The sequence below is a fragment of the Acipenser ruthenus genome, chromosome 17 (assembly GCF_902713425.1).
Source record: "Acipenser ruthenus chromosome 17, fAciRut3.2 maternal haplotype, whole genome shotgun sequence".
NCBI lineage: Eukaryota > Metazoa > Chordata > Actinopteri > Acipenseriformes > Acipenseridae > Acipenser > Acipenser ruthenus.
The window spans coordinates 19,133,231-19,143,030 of NC_081205.1; positions in this window are offsets into that span (position 1 = coordinate 19,133,231).

A 9,800-nucleotide genomic window follows, 5' to 3' on the forward strand; every position below is an offset into this window, starting at 1 on the left:
GACATAGGTACTCTGCTTAGAAGTTGTCTGGAGAAGTCTGAGTGTATGATTTTTACAAAGAAACAATACTGTTAAATGATTTTTTTTAAAAGCCCTTTCAGTTGAGAGAGTTCATTTTCTTGTCTTTGCTCATGTGCCAATGAGGGAAGGTCTTGTCGTAAATATTCCAGTAACTCTGACCAAGTATATATTGCCATCAATTCGTAGGTTTTTAGTTTTTCCTATATGAAACACACACACACACATTATTACTACACAGAGAATTGTGAGGGTCTGGTACCAACTCCCCAGTAATGTTGTTGAAGCGGACAACCTGGGATCCTTCAAGAAGCTGCTTGATGAGATTCTGGGATCAATAAGCTACTAACTACCAAAGGAGCAAGATGGGCCGAATGGCCTCCTCTCGTTTGTAAACTTTCTTATGTTCTTATGTTCTTATTATGGTGAATCCGATTTTTAAGATCACTTATTTCACGTTGTTAGAACAATATTTATCGAATGCTCCTTGCAGATACTTAAATGCTACACTTCTGTCCAACTTTATAAGGTCACATGAAGGTCGATATTGAAAACACATTGTCAGTCATAGGAAAAAGCAGTTATTGGTACTCAAATGTGAGTCAATGCGTCAAGCTTCTTGGGGTTTGAGTTATTTTAAAGAAAATAAATGTCAACTCTGTATACTGTATAAAAACTGCGCTTAGGAAGTTTACAAATGCTATGAAAGAAATACCATTAAAATACACATTTAATATATATGAAATGAGAGAGCTACTAAGTGATTGTGATACATACTTTAAAGTGTCTATCCAGAAAAATATATTGTAACAAACTACGTTATTTTGTATTCCAATAGCGTGCACGCGTTCTTTGTTTAGTGACACCAGTTCACACGAAAAGTAGATGAAAATGCAAGTTTTATTTTCATAAATGGAGGCTTCACAATAATATTTTATAATCCAAAATGAGGAATCAGAAAGGTACACTTTCATGTTGTAAAGATCCCGCTTCTCTGGCAGTTCTCTCTAAGTAAAAGATACAGCTCTTTTAAACGTGCTCTGGCAATCTTTGTAATGCCTCTCCCACGCTCGTTACCCTTAACAACATCAATTGTATAATTTTTATGCAAAATAACTCCAAAGTCTTCCCCAAAGTCTTCCTTCAGGTCAGCGTTTTCTACAGTTAACGAGTGTGTTTCTTTGGCTTAGAAATAACACACAAAATAATAATTTTCTCAAGAAAGTTAACACTTTACAACATAAAACCAAGTTTAATGTACCTGAAAACCCTCAATTGTCTGTAAAACAGAACTTTATGTTATTTGAACAATATATGCAATTTTATGCAACAATTGTCAACTTTTCCATACTACATAATACACTTAGCAACTTGTTTTACTTACGCCCTCTAGTGTAATTTTGTAACCACAGCATTAGCTGTAATTGTTACACACTGGTTTTTGTCACAATATATATTTTTTAATTTCACCATACGTTCCTCGCGGGTCCCAGAGTATGATAAAACCATTAGTAGTTGAAAATTTTAATTGGTTATTTTTTTTTTTTTTATTGAGTTCCGTTCAGATGATTTCTGTACCTTCAGGCACTTCCAGGTTTAGAAACTCCTCTCGGGAGACGACGGAGGAAGTGACGTGCGAAGGGGAACTCAGCTGCCTCGTAACATTGTAAGTGTCTGGGAGGAAGATTTGGAATATGCCAAAAAGGTGTATTGCTGCCAGATGTGGAAATACCACCAAACAGAGGGTCTCTTTGTTTCAATTCCCAACTGAAATAAAAAAAAATATTATGGGAAAAATGTATGAAACTTAAAAGAGCAAATTGGCACTGCGCAATAACTGAGTTCTCTACAATGTGCTCAACGCACTTTACCAATGATTGTTTTGAACAATCATCAGCAGGGATCCTAGGAATCCATTTGCTGCAGAATATACAGAGAAGTTTTAGTTTTACATTTGCAAAAAACATGCAAGGCTTTTTTTGGTTGTTTATAACCAATTCAATACACTTATCCAGGGGCGTAGCTAGGAATAGAGTTTTACTGAGGCAAAAATCTTATTTTTGTCTAAAATAAAACTGCATATCCTGTTTATGTTACGAAGGTGATAGTTCTCATCTTATAAAGCCAGGAGACTATTAATGCAAACTCAAAGCAATATGAATAAGTAGATGGGTTTATACCTTCATTGAGAGACATGCGTTTGGTTCACTGTACTGAAGTTAATGCTGAGACTGGTGACATTGATGCTACAGCTGCAACTGGTAAGACTAGTGCTGCCACTGCTGGGACTGGTAAGACTGGTGCAGACACTGCTGTACTGGTAAGACTGGTGCTGACACTGTTGGGACTGGTAAGACTGGTGCAGACACTGCTGGAATTGGTAAGACTGGTGCTGACACTGCTGGACTGGTAAGACTAGTGCTGAAACTGCTGGACTGGTTAAGACTGGTGCTGAAATTGCTGGGACTGATAAGACTGGTGCTGACACTGCTGGGACTGGTAAGACTGGTGCTGACACTGCTGGGACTGGTAAGACTGGTGCTGACACTGCTGGGACTGGTAAGACTGGTGCTGACACTGTTGGGACTGGTAAGACTGGTGCCTACACTGCTGGGGCTGGTAAGACTGGTGCTGACACTGCTGGAACTGGTAAGACTGGTGCTGACATTGCTGGACTGGTAAGACTGGTGCTGAAACTGCTGGGACTGGTAAGACTGGTGCTGACACTGCTGGGACTGGTAAGACCGGTGCTGACACTGCTGGACTGTTAAGACTGGTGCTGACACTACTGGGATTTAAGAACACAACAGAACTGCTTAAGAACTGCCTTAAGAAATGCTTTATGCAAAGTCTCGATTCTCACTTCACGACAAGCCTTTTCCACCAAGTTACTTGCATCAAGGAGTGTCACTTTGGGAAACTCTTGTGCACCTCCATTCATTTCTGCTATAACATGCATCAGCAACTGTCAGCGATACAAAAGCTGCACACAGCAAAAAACAAAAACATGTCAAGCATACTGTAGCTACGGTTGTTAAAATTGCATTAAGTTAACTCTTAGTGTAAAATACCTTGCAGGTTCGAATTGGTCCCTGGTCCATGAGCTGCAATCTCAAAGTTGTGTTTGGAGGAAGAAATGCCAGCTTGATGTTTTGCAGCTGGACGGTGGGGTGGTGATGTTCCTGATGATGTTCCTGCCGTTTCGCTGTACCTCTCTGTCCCAGTCCTGAAGCCAGTTCTCAAATAAGGTAGAAGTCATCCAGCCAAGTAAATGACAGGCAGGGATTTCACTCCTCTCATGCAGCGACGGTTTTGAGATTTGCCAATGACCATTCATTTTCGTTTTTCACTACCATCGCTGTTTGCACAAAACATAACTGTAAGTCGTTCCTTACTTTTCTTTCCTCCACTGCAATTTTCACCAGAAAAGGTCAATGTTTTGTCTTCCATCTCTCAAGCCAGCCGCTGCTGTGAGAGAAGTTTTCACAGCCCAAAGCATCAGTCAGTTGTTGGTCTTTTTCGTGAAGTACAGGACCACTCAATGCTAAGTTTCTGGTACTATATAAACCACTGAAGCAGTGCTTCATCTAGTTCGGCAAAAGCAGATGTTCAAATTCGTTTGAGGCCTATGCTCCCACCTTGCTCAAACTGCCTGACAATCTTGTGTCTGTTCTTCATTGTTGTGTTTACAATGGTTTTCAGTAAGTTCCATTCTTTCGATGCTTGAATTTGTTTTTTTTACCATTGAAATATCGTTTATTATTTTAATTTTATGCTCTATGCTAAGCGTTTGTTTGTTGCCTTTGTCACAGCCTGCTGAGAGGCAACAAATAATTTCTCTGTTGACGTCACAGCGACTGTCGCAAATGCAGCCCTGATTGTACGTTATATCCAGCAAAAGATCTGTCTGGAATAGAAAAACTGTACGTTTTAAAAGGAGAATATGTTACAAACAAGTCAGTTTTAACCAGAGTATTTTCCCATTGAAAACTATGTTGTTTCATCAGGACCTGCTTGTTCAGTATGTTGTAAATGGAGGTCCGTTCTCACTGGATCCGTTATAAGTGGAGTGCACCTGTATTCACATGGCCTGCTTTTTCAGTGGCAAATGCATTAATCCAATGTTGTATAATAACATTCTTTACAAATTATTAATGTGTAAAACGTTGTTATTATGACTTTTTGACCCCTAAGAAATACTACAAAAAATATTGCATAATGGGTGGAATTATAATTTTGTAACAGACAAATAAATGCCCTTTAAAACATGCTATAATATGTTATGTTTCTGTATATTATAAACAAAACCATGCATTTAAAAATGACGCCTATGCATTTTTTTGCAGTACAGTGTCTGTCTCGGTGCCACGCCCTCATGACAGTCTTGGCAGAGTGACAGATGTGTTTTTAGGGTCTAGCGTAATAAAAAAAAAAAAAAAGATCTTTCAATTTAAAATCACAATCTAGCTTGGATTGAATTTTTCCAATGAAAAGTTTTAATATTTTAGTGACAAATCTTTTTTTTTTTTTTATTCTAAAAGCTAAAGTCAGTAGAGTGCAAAACTTAAATCCAAGATGGCCACCAGATAGGAACTGTAGTTGAACTTGGTGCGTAAAAAAGCTTTTTATTTGACTTCAGATATGTTAAAGTTAAGTGAAGAATAACCAGGCAGAAATAAATAAATAATAATAACAAAAAAATCCCTCTTTGACACTTACACTCTGTGTGCAATGACACTTTTTACAAAAAAAATAAATAAATAAATAACCTGGGCATTATCAAATCCTTTTTTTCATTTTGCATTTTTTTGAGTCATCGTTGAGCGCAAATATGTCTTGATCAGTTTCAGGCTGGAAAAGCTGCGCTCACCAGAAGCAACCATCACTGGAATGATCTGTCAGCTACTCTGTTTCCATGCATGTGCTGCAGCATTTTCACAGGACTCATACCTGAGAGCCTACTGCTGCTAAATTATCAACCACCCCTTCAATTAGTTTTTAGTGTTTTGTGTTACAGTATTTTTTTTTAAATGTACTCCATATCTAATCACACCCATAATTGTAATATTTTGTAAAAAGGACATTCTGCCACATCTCTCTCATCCATGGCAAGAGACTCATAGCAGCATGTAATATTATTTTATTTTTTCTTAGAAGAAAAATAATTTGTAAACAAACATGTACTTTAAAAGAGGGTATTTTAATTGTCATTGACACCAAAATTGCTATATTAAGAAACCTACAACTAACGAACACATTAAATCTCATGGCAGGCATGTTGAGCGCAGGTATCTCTAAAGGGTGGGGGCCCTAGGCGGCAGCCTCGCTTACCTTGCTTTAAATCTGGCCCTGAACACAAGGATGTGGATTCAGACCAAAATATAAACAGCCTTTTTACAATGTGCATTATGTCCCTAATCTATGGGCTAAGAACACATTGGTTCTCCCCTCTTCGCAATAAATTCATATCAGTTATGAAGAAACACAAAAGATGTTAATACAATACCGTGCCTTGACTCACTGCAGCAGTCTCTTCTAATTATTCAGAATTCCTTCACCAATTCAATCTATAAGCTTGCTCTCAGCAGTTTTAAACTGTTTTCTTTGCCCCATCTTAACCTGCATGCGGGAGGCCGTCAAGCCTGCAATCATTTCAATAGCAAAGACTGTTCACAGCTTCCTTAGCACATACAGTACGATTCCCGATTTCCAAGGTAACACCTAAATAGGCTTATTGGTTATGTCATTATAAGTTAGCACCTTTTACTGATGTCTCAGTTTTCCTTCAACCAGTTTAGACTTATCTCAGTCCGGCCATTCTCACAGAAAATCCTATAGGTATTTAACCCTGTCCCTGCCTGTCATCTGCAACTGGATGTTACACAAAAGAATAACGATTGCTTACATATAGCACAATTTGTATCATTCCCATTTATTAATTGCCCCTCATAGTAAAATTATTTGACAGCCTTCAGTCTTTTTTCTGCAATTCCTTTGCATTGGGCACTCATTAGGTCACATTGATTTGGAGAAACCGATTTAGCCAGCAATCCTAACTGGGGCTGACAGTCTCAATTCAAACTGTTTTGATCCTTCTACCAATGGAAACAAAGGGGACTGATTTCATCTCATTCCAAGTAGAAAATGAAAATGTGGCCTGAAATTAATCCATGTTGTAGCCACGATCTACAGTAAAAAACGGAAGATAACTGTCTAAATATATTCATGCATTAACAAAAAAGAGCAAGCATGTCAGTAACATATATATATATATACACAATGAACACAAAAATAAAATAAAAAAACAACATTTGAATTACATTACTTTGGGCTATTGATACACTTCCCAGGGAATCAACTATACAGCACATATATTATGAGCTTCTATTTTCATAGCTGGGCTCATTAACCAGCTACAGAATCATTTTTATTATGCTGGCATGTGTGCAGATAACCATTAAATACAAGAGTGTTGGTGCAGAGCAGTTAAAATAACCCCAGGATCCAAATAGCCTGTGGAATCTGAGCTTTACAGCACAGTCTCATTGCACTTCAAATGGATAGCAGTATTGCTTTTATACAACCCCTGGAAATGTAGAACATAACTGGGAAAAGTAGCACTTATCATTATCTGTGTATTCCACTCTGCATGGGTGACAGCATGTATGATGGAATTAATGACAAGCACGGGGCTTTTGTGTGACGAGTTCTTGAGTAAAGAATAGTAGAGTTAGGCCACATTAGGCAGTATTCCCCCAATGTGAATGCTTTAACACAGCAGGGGATTCAGGCAGCTCTTCAGTCTGGTACAAACCTAATTTAAACCAGCTTTCATGGAAAACAACACTTTGGGAGCAGCATGTTCTGGCTGCAACTGATTTGAATTCACTGCAGCCTTGAGCCATTTCTGCTGAGGGCTCAGAGAACATACAGGATACAAGATATATAGATAGACAGACAGATAGATAGAAAATCTCTGATGAGATGGAATAAAACAACATGTACTCTGCTGGTGCTTGAAATACACTGAATGGCTAAACAATTGGAGAATATAAATAAGGTTAGAAAATTTGAATTGTGCCGAGTTGTGTGCAGCTATTCAGCAACAAGATGGGAAAGTAGTCGGATCTCAGTGTCTTCACATGGGCAGGACATTGTGGTTGTAGCTAGTTGCCCAGCTGGTTTTCCAGTCACTAGGTTGAGTATGTGAGGTAAGTCCATCAGTGACAGTCAGTGTTAGGCTGAGGGGTGGGTCAGACAGGATGCAGCAGGCGCTGATTTGAGACTATAAGCATTGGAAACAAGGGCCGTTTCTGCCTCTGCTGTGTGAACTCTGTTACTGTTAGAGATACAAACTAACAGATATATAATCATACGATACTGACTAAGAGGAATACTGAAAAGGTAAATGAACCGTATAAAATACCTCTAACCTAACCCTAGCCTATACTTTAAGTGCAGCACAGAAACCAGTACCAGAGGACACAGTTGGAAATGAAGAGGAGATAGACAGGACAGAAGGAAGGAGACACTTCTTTACACAGAGTGGTGAGGGTATGGAATGGGCTACCTAGTCCTGTTGTTGATGCTGAATCACTGGGATCCTTTGAGACCCAACTTGAAAAAGTTCTGAGATGAATCAGCTACAGTACTGTAGACAGACAAGCATAGATGGGCCAAATAGCCTCCTCTTGTTTGTACATTCTCTTTAGTTTTTTGTACTTTTGTTACATTTAGGGTAACATTGATTACAGGGGAAGAGATAATTAAGGATTTATTCCTTCTTTCTATAACAAGAGAATGGTAAAATGGTCACAATACAATATTTAAAATCTTACATATACCCACTTTTAAACATTTTACAAACAAACAAACAAACTTCATACAATAACTAGAGCTAAAACTAAAAAGATTAAACAGGTATATATAAAGAAAACAGTATGTGCATGATTTGTAACATATTTCTACTGAAATGATAAATTGTGTGTAAACAAATTATTCCACCATGATAGTGATTACTAAAGTAATACAACTCAAAATTACAGCTCCCTTAAACCGATAATCCCAATATGTGTTTTATACAGACATTCCCAATTTCCTTTGTGTATAAATCAGTAGCAGCGTGGAATATAAAAATCCATCCTTCAAGAATCCAATATTCAAAACCAACTCACCCTTATAATGTACCTCAGATTAATTAAAAACAGAAACTAATAACAAAAAAAATACAAATAAAAAATAACTATAGATTGATTAGACCCATAGTCATTCAAATGTCACATGATTTCCAAAATGAATGTTGGGAGTAAGTGACACTATTACTCCATTGTCAGACATCAGTTTTCAATGGTCCCTTCATCTGAGAGTGTAAAGTCCTGGCTAGCTACACGTTCCTGCTCCTTGTCGCCAGCTTGATTCTGCCAAGTCCTGGTATTTGAATCACCATCAAAATTAGCCTGCAAGAAAAATCAAGTGCAGTATTCATTCTTTTGATAACATCTAGTTTCACTTGGACTACAATGGAGCCCTTCACTCTTTTTTGTGTAAAGTCATTTTTCTCATCTGGGAATGCATAGGCTATTAAAGCAGTTTGTAACAGAGAAATAATACTCGCTTCTTAATCCGGTGATCTGTTCAAGCCTTATAAGCTTATTTACTCACAAGATCTCTACTGGTATTTAAGTGCAAAGTCTTTTTATTTTTGTCTTATCAGAAAACAGCTATTTCTGAGTATATCACCCAGAATCGAAAAAGAAACTTCAAGTTTACTCAAAGTTACCACGATTCAAAAATGTTTGCAGGCCAATGCAACGTTAACAAATATTTATCATCTACAGCAGCTTGGTTTCCTAATAATTCTATTGTCCTGTAGAAAAATAAAAATATAAAATAATGTTAATGTTACTCAATAGCACACACACAAAAATGGAGTAAAAAGAAAAATGTGTGTGTCAGTCAAAACAAAGTAGAAATACCAGTGGCAGTCAAAAAATGTCTGTCAGCACGAACAAATCGGTCGGTACCACTGGAACTCGTCCTAATCACTGTACTTGGATAGGGAAACGGTTGCTCTCAATGCTGCATAGTGAAGAGGCAGGAGCAATATGAGGTGGGTCAGAATGTACAATAGTTAAAGTCAAATCTGTGTCAATTAACAACACACTAGACTGGCATTTCAGACTAGTATTGACTACAGGCCGACAATAACAATCTACATGCAAATCTGCCATCTTTGGGATGTTCTCACTTGTCCCATTGTTTTGCCTGAGACGATTTAATTCTTCCCTCAGTTCCTTGAGCGATACCCTGGTAAGTGACGGAAACTGTGTCCTTGTGGTCAAAATTAAAACATGCATGTGGTATTCCCTGTTACACATCATGATTGTAAGGTGGGGTTCTCTCACCCATAGCCTGCCTTACATCTTCTGGTATTATTATTTGTTTATTTAGCAGACGCCTTTATCCAAGGCGACTTACAGAGACTGTAGGGTGTGTGAACTATGCATCAGCTGCAGAGTCACTTACAATTACGTCTCACCCGAAAGACGGAGCACAAGGAGGTTAAGTGACTTGCTCAGGGTCACACAATGAGTCAGTGGCTGAGGTGGGATTTGAACCGGGGACCTCCTGGTTACAAGCCCTTTTCTTTAACCACTGGACCACACAGCCTCCTTGGTACATAATATACTCTCTTTTCTGTTGCTACCACTACAGGATGATTAATTTCATTAGCTGCATAAAAACTGCCCATTTTATTCATAAGCTCATCAAAGCTTGGTACC